The sequence below is a fragment of the Microchirus variegatus genome (genome assembly GCF_963457635.1).
Source record: "Microchirus variegatus genome assembly, chromosome: 11".
Classification (NCBI taxonomy): domain Eukaryota; kingdom Metazoa; phylum Chordata; class Actinopteri; order Pleuronectiformes; family Soleidae; genus Microchirus; species Microchirus variegatus.
Genome location: NC_139812.1, coordinates 3,252,505 through 3,266,119, shown reverse-complemented (window position 1 = coordinate 3,266,119; position 13,615 = coordinate 3,252,505).

Here is a 13,615-nt window from a genome sequence, read left to right as displayed (position 1 = left end):
ATATGCACTAGCTTATAGAGAGATACAGCACCACCTACAGAGGTGGAGTCAGATGTACAGGGCCAATAAATCAATTCCATTTCCTCCTCCACACTTGGCTTGGCAAGTTGTCATTTTTGCACCTGACTAAAGTATTTGGTCCAGTGTTATGTGAACCATCTGAGCTGTAAACAAAGAATGCAACTATACAGCAACAGGAAATTAAATGAAAAACATAAGAACGAGCTATGACAACAAGAGCCTGATGTGATCACAATGAACTGAACCTACACAAATTTGTACTGGCAGTGAATCACATTAAACACATCCCCACCGTGCGGCAATAACTCAAGTTATATCAAATTTTACAGAACTGAACTGATTTGAAATGCAACCAAGCATAGAGAAATATACTGTGCCAGCTCTATTTCCCATCTAATGAAAGTCAACAGTGTCCATTAACTATTTGCAGCCTCTATCTTTTTTTTTCTTTCACTCTCATATAATTATTAATGTCTCCCTATCAATGTAGAGAGGGGCAGAGAGTGGGGAAGAGGATGCCATTTTCAACCCATTTAGTTGCCAGGACAGAGAAATCTCATGAATCTTACATGCTGCACATTAAGGGTCAAATGTATGTCAAAGTACAGTACAAATGTGTGTGTGTGTATGCATGCGTGTATCAGGGGCATTTTATGCCAGCACACTATACTAAAATGCCTTAACCGCGTCGCCTACACCTGCATAAAGACTGAAAAACAACATGTCCGATACAAGTGCATACAGACACACGTATTGCGAGTACACCAAATAATGAAGGGTGAGAGGTGATAAGTGTCATGCCACGTGCGAATACAGTGGACGCCTTTTCATTTTATTTAAATTATTGTACGTGCACACTGTCCTGGAATAAAAAAACAACAACAACAAAAAATGATGGCAGTGTCGAGAGTTGGAGAGATGAGTATTGTCTTTAAAGGTGAAGTAAGTAGTTTATAATGACATCTAGAGGAGAGGCTGAAATTTACAACAAAGAACTGCTCCTCTGCTCACCCCCTCCCTTTCCTGAGCGCTACGCTATCCTCAGCCGGTCAAATGCCGTCCTTGTCGTCTTTCTCCGTGTCAGCAGATGAGGTTCTAGTATTTATTCAGATGTATAAGTGTGTCTTTTGTATATCGTATTAGTTCCGTAAGTGGAGGCTGGACTTCCGCTACAAGTAAAGCAGCGCTTGATTTGTTCTCTCTGGTTTGGCCATACAGGCTCCAGTAGAAACACGGCGTCTCGCTGCTAACAGTGGCAATGCAACAGCGTCCCGTGACCATGTTATTTTACATGACTTTTTGAAACACTACGAAAATGAAACAAAAACTATTACACAGCAATAGACAATGCAGGAGCACATAATATGTATAAAAAGTGGATTTTGGGTCATATAAACCCATAAATACTACGCAGTGTCCCTTTAAGATCTGCTTATGCTTCAAATTCAACTACCTTGACTAACCATTTAAAGATTGATGACGTGGTATTAATGTATGATCAACTATTTCCTCGGCAATAGGACTCGGGCACCGCGTTGCATTCTGGGACGTGGCGGCCATGTTGATGGCTATGCAAACAGCAAGACGAACGAGGAGAAGAAGCAGAGTAGGGAGAAATCAAAGAAAGAAAGAACCAAAAATTATGTTAATATCCCGTAAAGGATGTGGAATTTACCTGGATACTTTGAATCGGGAACCGGCGACCGGTATGTGGACAAAATCGACACTCCATGACCTTTTTTGCTGCCACGACACACAAGACGCCTCCGCACGGCATCTGTCAATTATGGCTGTCAAATCTCCTAAAAATGTAACAGTCCCACAAGTACTACACACATATATATATAATATACATATATATATGTATATTATATATATACCTATTTAGTTATAGTATTGAAAGAATTTATAAGATTGTGGGTATGGATGTGTGGAGAGAGAGACAGAGAGAGAGAGAGAAGCGGAGCGCAGACGGCGGCAGAAACAGACGTGTTCATTTGTTTTCGTTATTGCCGACAATAAACAGACTATTTACGCAAACAACACCGTATCGGATACTTGGGTCTCCGTGGTTGCGCCTCCAAACAGGAAAGCGGTGAATGGTTGAGATGGTAAGTAACGCCAAATTAAGAAAACTAAGACACGCGACAGAAGAGTACGTCTACAGTGCGCAGTGGTCCAAGTAGTAGTAGTGAAGTAAATGTAGCCTCCGCTGGATCCTCAACACTTCAGCACTGGACAGCACTACGTCGACCTGCACCACACCCAGTTCCGCCCTGTCCGCTGCTGTGGGAAGCGTCCGTGGAAGTAGCTGCTAGCTAAAATGTCTTGATGTCTTTGGCATGAATGACCTCTTGCTATTTGATTTCCACAAATACTACACAGCGTGTGTCTGTACGCTCATGTAGAATTGTACTTAACAGTCACGCGTGATTTGTGTGTGTGTGCGAGCGGCCAGAGCAGAAGTAGCTAAATAAAACAGACGTGGAGTAAATGATGACAATATGTTATGATGGAGGGATGAGAGAAAATTTGATTATCACAGAGTGTGCATGTGTTTAATTAATCATTGCTCATAATCACTGAAATGTATGGAGCTGGAACAAAGTAAAGCAGGGATGTGTTCGAATAAAAAAACAAAATCATTTACATGTCAGTGTGAAAATCTTTTTGTTTGATTTATGTATTAATTTGTCTACCACAACCTAGTTACTTGACGCAGAAAAGGGGAGATTAATCGCTGGAATAAAAGTAAGTTTCAGCTCCAAGAACCGAGACTACCTTAAACCTCCTGTCTTCAGACTGGGCTGGATGAAAAATTCAATCTGTCTTTGCAGTGCCAGCATTTGATGTGACCTGCGTCTGAGTAAATTTTACTTCCCTACCAACCAGTTGGGCCACATCTGCCTGCATGTCTATCTATCTGTCTGCCTGTCAACGTGTATTTTATTCCCATCTCTTCCTGCGACCCTCCAATTCAAGGTATCTCTCCTCATTCTGTGCATTTTTGGCGTTTGATAAATAGTCCCAAGGCTTGTTGCAGACAGATACCTAACTTTACTTTCTCCAGAGGTACATGAAACACAAACTTATTCTCTCTCTGTCTCTGTTCTTCATAGACTCTGTCACACACCAAATATTCAATGTGAAAAGTAGCCTGTTCTGTGCCCTTCTATGTGACAGGTGTTACATAAATAACTAGTGGTATTGTTGCTATTATTTTTTTCTATATCCCATCCCTTATACATCATACTGCTTTTTGCATGTTGCGCTATCCATTATTGACAGTAAAGCTTTTCTCAGAGTGTTCACAGCCTGTCAGGGATACTCCAGTGTAATGGGAGAGGATATGGACCTAACAGCATTGGTTGAGAGAGGAAAAAACAACTCCACATTTTAAAAAAAAAAAAGAAAAGAAAAAAAGAGGGCTTCATGCAAGACAATTAGTTGCTTTCCATCAGCCTATTTTTAAGCACATTTTTTGGAAACACAAACACATACGAAAAGCCTTGAATTGTTGCAAAAACTTTTGTTTGATCGAGGTGTAAAAGTTGGTGAATCGATAAATGGTAGACGTGAATGAGAACAAAATAAACCGTTAAAAAAATGTGAATAAAAATATATAAAAGCAGCAGAAATATATGTATCAACAACTGTTGGCACTCTATTTATGTCATCAACTTGCGGCTGCTTCTCCAGACATTTGCACAATTTACTGCTAATCACAATAAATTAAATCCTTGTATTTGCTTAACAGCAGCGAATGGAAACACGCATTGCTGCACATTTTCATTTAGCTAATAAAATTTGGTTGGCAATACAATTTCATGGAAATCTAACTATGTGGAAATGTGGAGAAAAAAACAAATGAAGAAAAGGAAAATAACGAAAAACAAAAAGACGCATCAAAACAAATGACAAACACGGGAACAAAGACAAAACAAGTGAGGACAGGAGGAGAAGCTCTCTCTCTGACATACTGAGGCTTAGTTGGCGAGCGCACAAACACACACACGCATACACACACACGCACACTATCAGGGACATTTTATTCCAGCACACTATACTAAAACGCCTTAACCGCGACGCCTACACCTGCATAAAGACTGAAAAACACACGTCCAATACACCTGCATACAGACACGTGTATTGCGGGTTTACCAAATAACGCAGCAGACGTCTGTGCGCATGCTCGTCTCAATGTCACCCAACTTTTCATTTTATTGAAATCACTATTGTAGGTGCACACTGTCCTGAAAAAACAGAACAAAAAACAACCAAAAAAAAGTTATACTGTAGGCGTGCACACGCTATAGACATTAACGCGCGTGTTACTATTGTACTGAAGCCAACGCTTCAGACGCCATTAACGTGTGCGTTTGACTGAAATAACCTAAACTGTCACATCAGTCTCTCTTGGTAATACTTGCAGACAAGCATGCGCACAGACGTCTGCTGCGTTCGCAGGTGGCACGGCATGAATGACTATGAGGGGCCGTGTAGGCCATAATTCCTTTTTTTACATCTCACATACACAATTTTACCTCTCACATACACAATTTTACCTCACACATTCACAATTGTACCTGTCACATACACAATTTTACCTCTCACATACAAAATTTTACCGCTCACATACACAATTTTACCTCTCACATTCACAATTTTACCTCTCACATACACAATTTTACCTCTCACATACACAATTTTACCTCACACATTCACAATTTTACCTCTCACATACACAATTTTACCTCTCACATACACAATTTTACCTCACACATTCACAATTTTACCTCTCACATACACAATTTTACCTCTCACATACTCTCTTTTACCTTTCACATACAATTGTTTTGTTCATACATTTAATGTGAGCGGTAAAACATTTAATGTGAGGTAAAACATTTAATGTGTGAGGTAAAAAACATTTAATGTGAGGTAAAACATTTAAAGTGTGAGGTAAAAAACATTTAATAAAACATTTAATGTGAGGTAAAACATTTAATGTGTGAGGTAAAAAACATTTAATGTGTGAGGTAAAAAACATTTAATGTGAGGTAAAAAACATTTAATGTGAGGTAAAACATTTAATGTGTGAGGTAAAATACATTTAATGTGAGGTAAAATACATTTAATGTGAGGTTAAACATTTAATGTGAGGTAAAAAACATTTAATGTGAGGTAAAACATTTAATGTGTGAGGTAAAAAACATTTAATGTGAGGTAAAAAACATTAAATGTGAGCGGTAAAAACATTTAATGTGTGAGGAACGCCTTCCGGTCATGTGACGAAAAGCAGGAACTGTGAACAGGTAGCGCATCATGGCGGCTTGGAGAGAACGAGAGCGCCTCGGCCAAGCTGCCGCTGCTTTATTGAACTGTCTGCTCTCTTCACCAGAAGCCATTCAGAATGTATCAAATAATCAGGGTGCGATCTTCAAACATGACATCGTCTGTCCATTGAAAGTGAATGGAATTTACACGCGCACGTTAGAGGTTTGATGTCATCACATAGTCGATGTACGTGCGTTTTTAGTATAGTGTGCTGGCATAAAATGCCTCTTATACGCACGGACGCACACACACACAAAGCTGTTCCTCCCAACCCTCTCTGCAAAAACTGTGATGTCCCTGGTGACAGGTTGCAAAAAGCTTTCTCATTGCCTCTGTCTCACCCTCCCTCCTTACCCTTAACCTTTTTTCTTTTCTGCAGTGTGCACCGTAGGCCTCCACCCCCTTTTCATGCATTTGTAATTTTTGGCACATCCCTAGCTTTTCCTGTAATCAACCTCTGCATCTATTTGGCCTTTATTTATAGGAGTTGTCAGAATAGCTGCGATGCCAATGCTATTTCACCAATATTGATTATAAGATACTTAATTGTATAAACAGCCAGGACTTCAACAGTGTTAGTTTTTGTACAGACTAGAGCTACCATGATAAAGCTGTGTGCAATCCAAAGAAGGATTTTAAGAAGAATGTGCACACTAGAAAAGTAAGCATTTAATTTAAATTCAATGCACTGGAGAACTCTATTGTCCCACAATGCAATGGACAATGGAGGAACACTTGCCAAATCATACACCAGTGTAAAGTTGTGAGTGGGATTTTGAGCGTTTTAAGATTACAGGGTTCTGAGTATGCAATACATAAAAATCTTGCAAGTTGCCTCTATAGGTCCTACACACTGAACATGTGAGCCATCCATTCAACTGCTCAACTCCCAAAACAAATAAAAACCTGAAACTATCGACTCCATTACTTAAAATCTTTGTCTTTTCTACTTTACACTGGGCATAGGAAGATATAGCAGACTACAGATATTTGTTGGATCATAGATATGCACAGAATACATATTGTCAAGATTTAAAGAAAACATGAGAAACTTAAATAAATAATAATAGCCACTCTTCTTTCATCCTAACCAATGCTCTTCCTATCCATTCTCTTTCTCCACCTGACTCACTTCCTCATTCTCACCTCCCCATGTCCTCTGTGACACCTGGAGAAACAGACATAGCTGGCAAATCCTCTGACACGGAGATAGTGAGAAAGAGGGAAAGGAAATGTTGAGCTTTCCTATGGGGCAAACCAACACACTCAAAATGCCATTAAAATAACCACTTAACCCCTCTAGTAATATATTATGGTGCCCTACCACTTACTCTAGAAGTGTGTTTTGCACAGCAACCCATTCTTCAACGGAATAACCAAGGGAAATTGGGGGGAGGGGGGGGGGGGATGCAGGAGTCCTCTCAGTTTTTAAGGTGGAATTAATTGACTTTTATGGAGTGTATGCTTTAAATTCTGCCTCATAATTGAACTTCTCATGTAAGTACAATTCAGTGTTTTTGTGCCTGCATGGACCTCAATCCACCTACAGGGAAGTTTAAAGTGTTTGAGATATTCCAGCTGCTGTTCATAATTTGGAGGTCCCAAATAAGGAAGGATATCTACAGACCAGTGAATAATTCTTAACTAATCTAAGATGTGTTTTCTGCAAAGGCGGTGGAGTTAGCTTGTTGCTGCTATTAATGCATACTTCTTCCGCTAAGCCCTGAGACATGCTGTGTTTGAGGTTGTGAGTTCAAGCCTCAAGTGATGTAGAATACTACTGCTAATACAGTTAAGTGGCATGGTGGAAAAATTGTGTCAAACACTGCTGCAATGTGATGGAGGGTGAGGGCCTATTGGGTCAATGCTGTTTACAGTAACACTTTCATTTGGTTTTGTGACTGTCCATACATCCATCTTCTGCCACTTTATCCTGCACATGAGGGTCACGGCTGACATAGGGCGAAAGGCGAGGTACACCCTGGACAGATCACCAGTCCATCACAGGGCCCCATGTAGAGATAAACAACCATCCACTCTCACTCAATTGTCAACTTACCTTATCCCCATATTGCAGGCCCTTGTTCAGACTGAGTCGCAAACCCAATAAAATCTTCTTACTGCAAAGGCACGAGTGACATAAATGAGATGAGTCTTATCAGTCTGTATGAAAGGCAACGTGTGTCGACTCAGTAAACTCACACATTTGACATGCATTCAGTGGTGTTGAAAGTTGACCTGTGGCCGGTGGTGTATTTCATTCATCCTGCTACTTCACACATTCCCCTTTGTAGTCCAGTAGAAGTATTACTATGTATACAATACACATGCACACGGTAACCTGCAGAAATCCTGATCCACTCTGTAATATTTAAATATCACAGCGTGTGCACACACTAAAACCTACTCAATTAATCATGGTGTTCTTTGGCCCTATCTACCTCTGAATGCTAACATAATGGACGTGACTGACAAACTACTTCCATTTTCTCCCTGAGCCTGTTTAGTGAATTCAGGGTGGAAAGAAAGCAAGGAGCAAAGGAGAGGAAAAAAGAGCAATTGTGATAGAGTGAGGGATAAAGGGAGAGCAGAGGCAGAGAATAGGGGATCAAGAGAGGTGAGGCACTAAGGAAAAGCATGTTTATATTGCTAAGGGGATAAGGGATATTAGATACAAATTATTCATGTGGTTATGCCAATCCACATCTCATGAGAAGGGCCCATTTGTACGGTGAAGATGACATCTACTCAGATACAGAGAACAAGAGTACAGAGCAGGAGCTTGCAGAGCAGAAATGGGTAATAGAAAATGTACAACAAAAGCACAGTTAACATACATTATGAAAATGTTCATGAAATTTTAAGCATGTAATTGTTACTAAAAATTAAGTGCAGAAAAAAAGTATGCAGGGACAGGGAAATGCAGTGACCAAATGTGACAAAAGTTGCACAAATAATATGGTTTGTTTATAAAGAACAAAAGAAAATCTAAACTTTTAATCACCAAAACTCTCAAGTTGCTTGTTGAACTGTTAACAGTGTAAAGGATTGTTACGACCACGCTTAAGGGGTAAAGGAATCTGCCACCCGCAAGATTTTCCGTATTGGTTCGTGCTGTGTGTATGTGTTTGCCGTCTTCCCCAGGATGCAAAGGTGCATGTGTGGTTGCCAGCCGTTATCCTGAAGCAGTTCCGCTGCGCAAAATAACAGCCAGTTCTGTGGTCAAGGCATTAACCAAGTTTTTTTTTCAACATTCGGACTCCCTCCTGTAGTCCAATCTGATCAGGGAACTAATTTTAAGTTAAACTTGTTCCAACAGGTGCTCAAAACACTAAATGTACAGCATGCAGTCTCCAGCGCATATCACCCCGAATCCCAGGAGGCGTTGGAATGGTGGCACCAGATGCTAAAGACAAAGACTGGGATGAGGGAGTTCCATTTGTTTGGTTTGCGGCTCGTGAAGCTATTCAGAAGTCCTTAGGATTGTGACAAACGGGTTGAGAGAGTCAGTGCTCGGAGTCACTCATTGGGTGTCCAAACTTTTGCATACCACTGTATATTCCTTAGTTGTTGCTTTGAGCTGCTAGAAAAGATAAAATGCTCACTTGGTTGTCAGATGTGAAACGAAAACATCTTAACAACAGAAACAGAGATGGATGGAAAACATAAGTTAAGTTGGTGTTGAAGGGCAAATGCAGCAGGCAGCTGCATCATTGGAGATGAAGAATACAGAAGCTCATCGTTACAGCATATCAGTGTATGTTTGTGTTACTGCATGTGATGCTGTCCAGACTGCAAGGAGCACACACAGCAATGTGTGTGTGTGTGTGTCAGAGCTTTGTGTAAGTGCTGGTTGCTGGTGAAAAAAGTCGACGAGTAGAACTATTACAAGTGCATTTTCATTATACAGAAGGTAGCTTTTGGCCTGTATATTTTAAAATGATGGTAACAGACGAGTACGAAAAGTTGCAGTATCCTGTGCACGTGTGTGCATGCCTGTGTGTGTGTGTGTGTGTGTGTGTGTGTGTGTGTGTGTGTGTGTGTGTGTGTGTGTGTGTGTGTGTGTGTGTGTGTGTGTGTGTGTATCAGGGGCATTTTGCTGCCCCCATCCACTTGCATACCTTTTTTGATGAAATGTTCTAGTTATGAGTTATACTGTAGGCGTGCACACGCTATAGACGTTGACGCGTGTGTCGCTATTGTACTGAAGCCAACGCTTCAGACGCCTTAACGTGTGCACGTGTGACTGAAATTTTATTTTTAAACTGTCACATCAGTCTGTCTTGCTAATACTTGCAGCTGTTAAACGTCTGCTGCGTGCGCAGGTGGCGCGGCATGAATGACCCCTCGCTATTTTGATTTCCACAAACACTACACAGCGTGTGTCTGTACGCTCATGTAGAATTGTACTTCACGTCACATTTGAGGCGTAGTTCACCCATCACATAGGCGGATGTGCAACATTTGTGCAGTTAGTTAGAGGTTTGATGTCATCACATACGCGATGTACATGTGTTTTTAGTATAGTGTGCTGGCATAAAATGCCCCTGATAGTGTGTGTCTGCGTGCGTAATGTATGATCTGGTTAAAATACTGCTGAAATGTTGCTTCTGGAGGACTGTGACTGGATACCATGAACTGACACATGCAGCATAGACATGTCGCATGTACACATGCATATACAAGCATGGCCCCTCTCACAAGTATACACACACTCACAATTCAACATAATTAATGCTGAATAAGGCCAGTTATCACTATTTATTTCTCTTTATAACTTCTTTGCTTTCACTGTCCTCAAATCATCCCTTATCATTCCTTATATAATTCACTTTATTAAAGGCACAAGTTTATTTCACTTTACTATATCCAAGTTGCGTATTGCTGTTGAAGACACAAATTCCCAAGTGATCACTATTAAATCTTAAAATATGTTCCAAAAAAATGCTGTATGCAATGCTGAAAGAGCAGGAGGAAAAATTGCCCATGCAGATTTATGCATCTCTAATGGTGATCATTTCATTGGCGTAAGTAGGCTTTGGCAAAAAATAAAACCAGCAGCTTAATCACTGTCACTGTTCAGCCGAAAAACTCAAACCTATAAACTGCATCTTTTTTTTATCTTTTTTTAAGTAGCGAAATTGAGGCCAAGGTCTATGCTTTTGTAAAATATGCTCCACTGGCTTGACTCTGTTCACAGATCTGGGATTGAATTTTGTACAGGTGAGAGTAAAGATCAGCTGTCAAAATACAATCTTCAATTGGATATTGAAGTAAACTGTGGCTATCACTGGTATCAGAGACATGTTTATTTCTTTTAACCCTGTAAGACCCAAATTAAGAAAAACCTAAAAAAAAAATTATTTGACCTTTCAGATGTTGTTGTAGGAGGCCTTAGATGCAGAAATCAAAGAGTTTTTGGAAAAAAAATGTTTATGTAAGTTTTTACAGAAACGTTGTAATTTTACAACGTTGGGCTTTGGTGGTAGCAGAATTTCTGTCTTTGTACTCACTTTGTCTGAACAACAATTAACAACAACTAAGTTCATTTGCAAGTTTGATTGCTTACTTAGCTCCATAAATGTATATAGCATTTAAAAATAATCACACATTAGTCATATTTTTATGAAATCATTTATTAAAAATAAATACATAAATAAATAAACAGGATAAAACTCTAGCTTTTTCTAGCAACTTCTTCATTCCATGACAAACTTTCATTGTTAGTGAAAGTCCTAAAAACAGTTCTTGTCCTCTGAAAAGCAAAGGTGAACATTACACTTGCTGCATTGTGTGTTGGTGAATCCTTTATTGCAGCATCCTCTCCCTGTCTTCATGTCCTTGTGTTCATCCAATAGCAGGTGTGTACATCTCTTGGATGGTCTCTTCTGAGCATTCAGAGGCTTCATGATGTCACTGTCTGTGTTGCTGGACTCTCTTTGCCTTAAGATCATATCCAGACCAGAAAAATCAGTGTTGGGACTGATGAAATATTTTTTCGGCCAGTGACACCTGTCACGGTGCATGGTGTTTTTATGTGTTTTTGGCTTGATATCGACATAATTATCAGCTGGACAGTCCATGGGTGGTTGGTTTTCGTTGTCCACTTGTTGACAGACATCTTCATCTGAGTCTTCATCACTCTCATCAGTGTCATTGAGTTCCATCTCAACTTCACTCTCTCCAGTTTGGATGATATCAATCACATCCTGCACACTGTATCACAGCTCTTGCTGTTGGCATTCTGGGGAAAAAAAGCAATGAATTAACATGTATAAATATGCTTTGTATATTGTAGTACATAATCTGAAGGAATAGATAGGGTGGTGGACCAAGTCCTCTGGGTAGAAATGTTTTCAAGGCAGACGATACTGTCTGCTGATTGTAAGTCGCTTTGGACTAAAGCATCTGCTAAATGCCCTAAATGTAAATGTAATTGTCTGAGCCTATGGTCTCTACTTATCATACTAAAAGAAAAACATGCAAACCCCCACTTACATCCACACCCCACATTCAGGAACATTTAAACCTTTCCCAGAACTGAATTGTCTGTTGATATCCTCTTTGTGGACAAAGACATGGGATTTTAGCTCAGTCTGATCAAATTAAATATATATATTTTTTAGACATAAAACTTTTACATCAGTAAAATTTGACCAGAACACAACACAAGGGTATAATGTATATAATGTATACTGTTCATGTATAAAGAAAATCCTCTGTTTCAGGCAGTGATGTTGTGGAGTGAATATCACCTGTCTGTGCCCATTGAAACAAGCCTGCTATTTTTGCTACCACCAAGACCCAGTGTTGTAAAATTACAACAATTATGTAACAAGCTCTAAATGAAATTTGATGCATCTTTTCCACAATAACTAAATTTGTACATGCTCTACACATTATAATAACATCCAAAAAAAATATAAGAGACATTTTACTAACTTTAATCTGATGAATCCAGTCCAGTGAAACAAAGAGATTTTGTTCGGAGGAAATCTTGAAAAGTTGTGTGCGTTCATGGCCATAAAGTTGGACTTATAAACAAATGTAACATCCACTAACATTGTTAGACTGAACAATAAGACCCAATGACTATGTGCATGTGGTAAAAAAACAGATAAAATATAACAGATAGTTTTTAGGGATGGCTAAAGTTAACGTTGTAATTTTACAACCGTGGGTCTTACAGGGTTAATGCAACTTCATCATCTCCTTGTACATCCATGTCACAACATCACTATATCTATGGTGGCCCTGAAAGGTCAGACTTTGTCAGACTGTATAGAGGTTGGATGACTGGCTGAAGCATAATCGAGCATGCCAGACTATTTCCGCAAACACACACCAACACACGCGCCCAGTGAAGCTATTTTCTGGAGTTGACACATTGTCATTTGTTACAAAGACATCTCTTCTCCTCCACCAGCCTGTCTGGACCATGGCCAGAGTTTGTTTTGTTGTGTGTGTGGGGACTAAATACCAAAACGGTTCAGGGAATAAGAAAATACAAGAACCAGGAAAGTTGAGGATGACTGGAGAAGCAGAGAGTCATACATGGCTAATAAATTTGATAGATTGCTGGATGAGCAGTACCTGGATTGTCGCTGTAAACAGCTGTTGCTATTTTCAGCCAAAATATGAAGAGATTAAAAGGGAGATAAAGAGGCAATGGTAAGATGGTATGAAAGGAGATAAAGTGAAGGATTTGGAAGAAAAGGCAAAGGACCAAGTGATGCATGGAGGGAGAGTGTGGGATAGAGAAAGAGGGATGATCGAGCAGATGAATTAAATGAGGGAAGGATAGAAGAGAGGACTGTATGGCAGAAAGACACAGTCCATCATGCACCCTGTCTTGCTGTGAAAAGAGGAAGGACAAAGTTTAACCAGGATTTATCACCTGTGTCTAGTCACTGGAATAAGGCTTGGGATATAGATCATTATGGAGGACACAAATAGACTTGCATGTACCTGAACTGGGGTCAGTCCACATTCTTTACACTCAGTTCAGAACATCTGACGAGAACACCTGACCCGTGAGAATGGTGTGTGCATCATGGAGGAAAGTATGTGGATAGAGTATCAAACTGCGTCAATCACACATATTATACATTTGAGATACTACTGATATTGCTGAGCCAGGAAACTGGCTTGTATGTCTTTGTTTCTAATGTTTAAAATAATTAGATCTTTGGAGGACGTTTTGAATTTGCTGCTAGTTATCTTTATCAGAGATCTTGTTTTTATCAGGTTTTGTCCC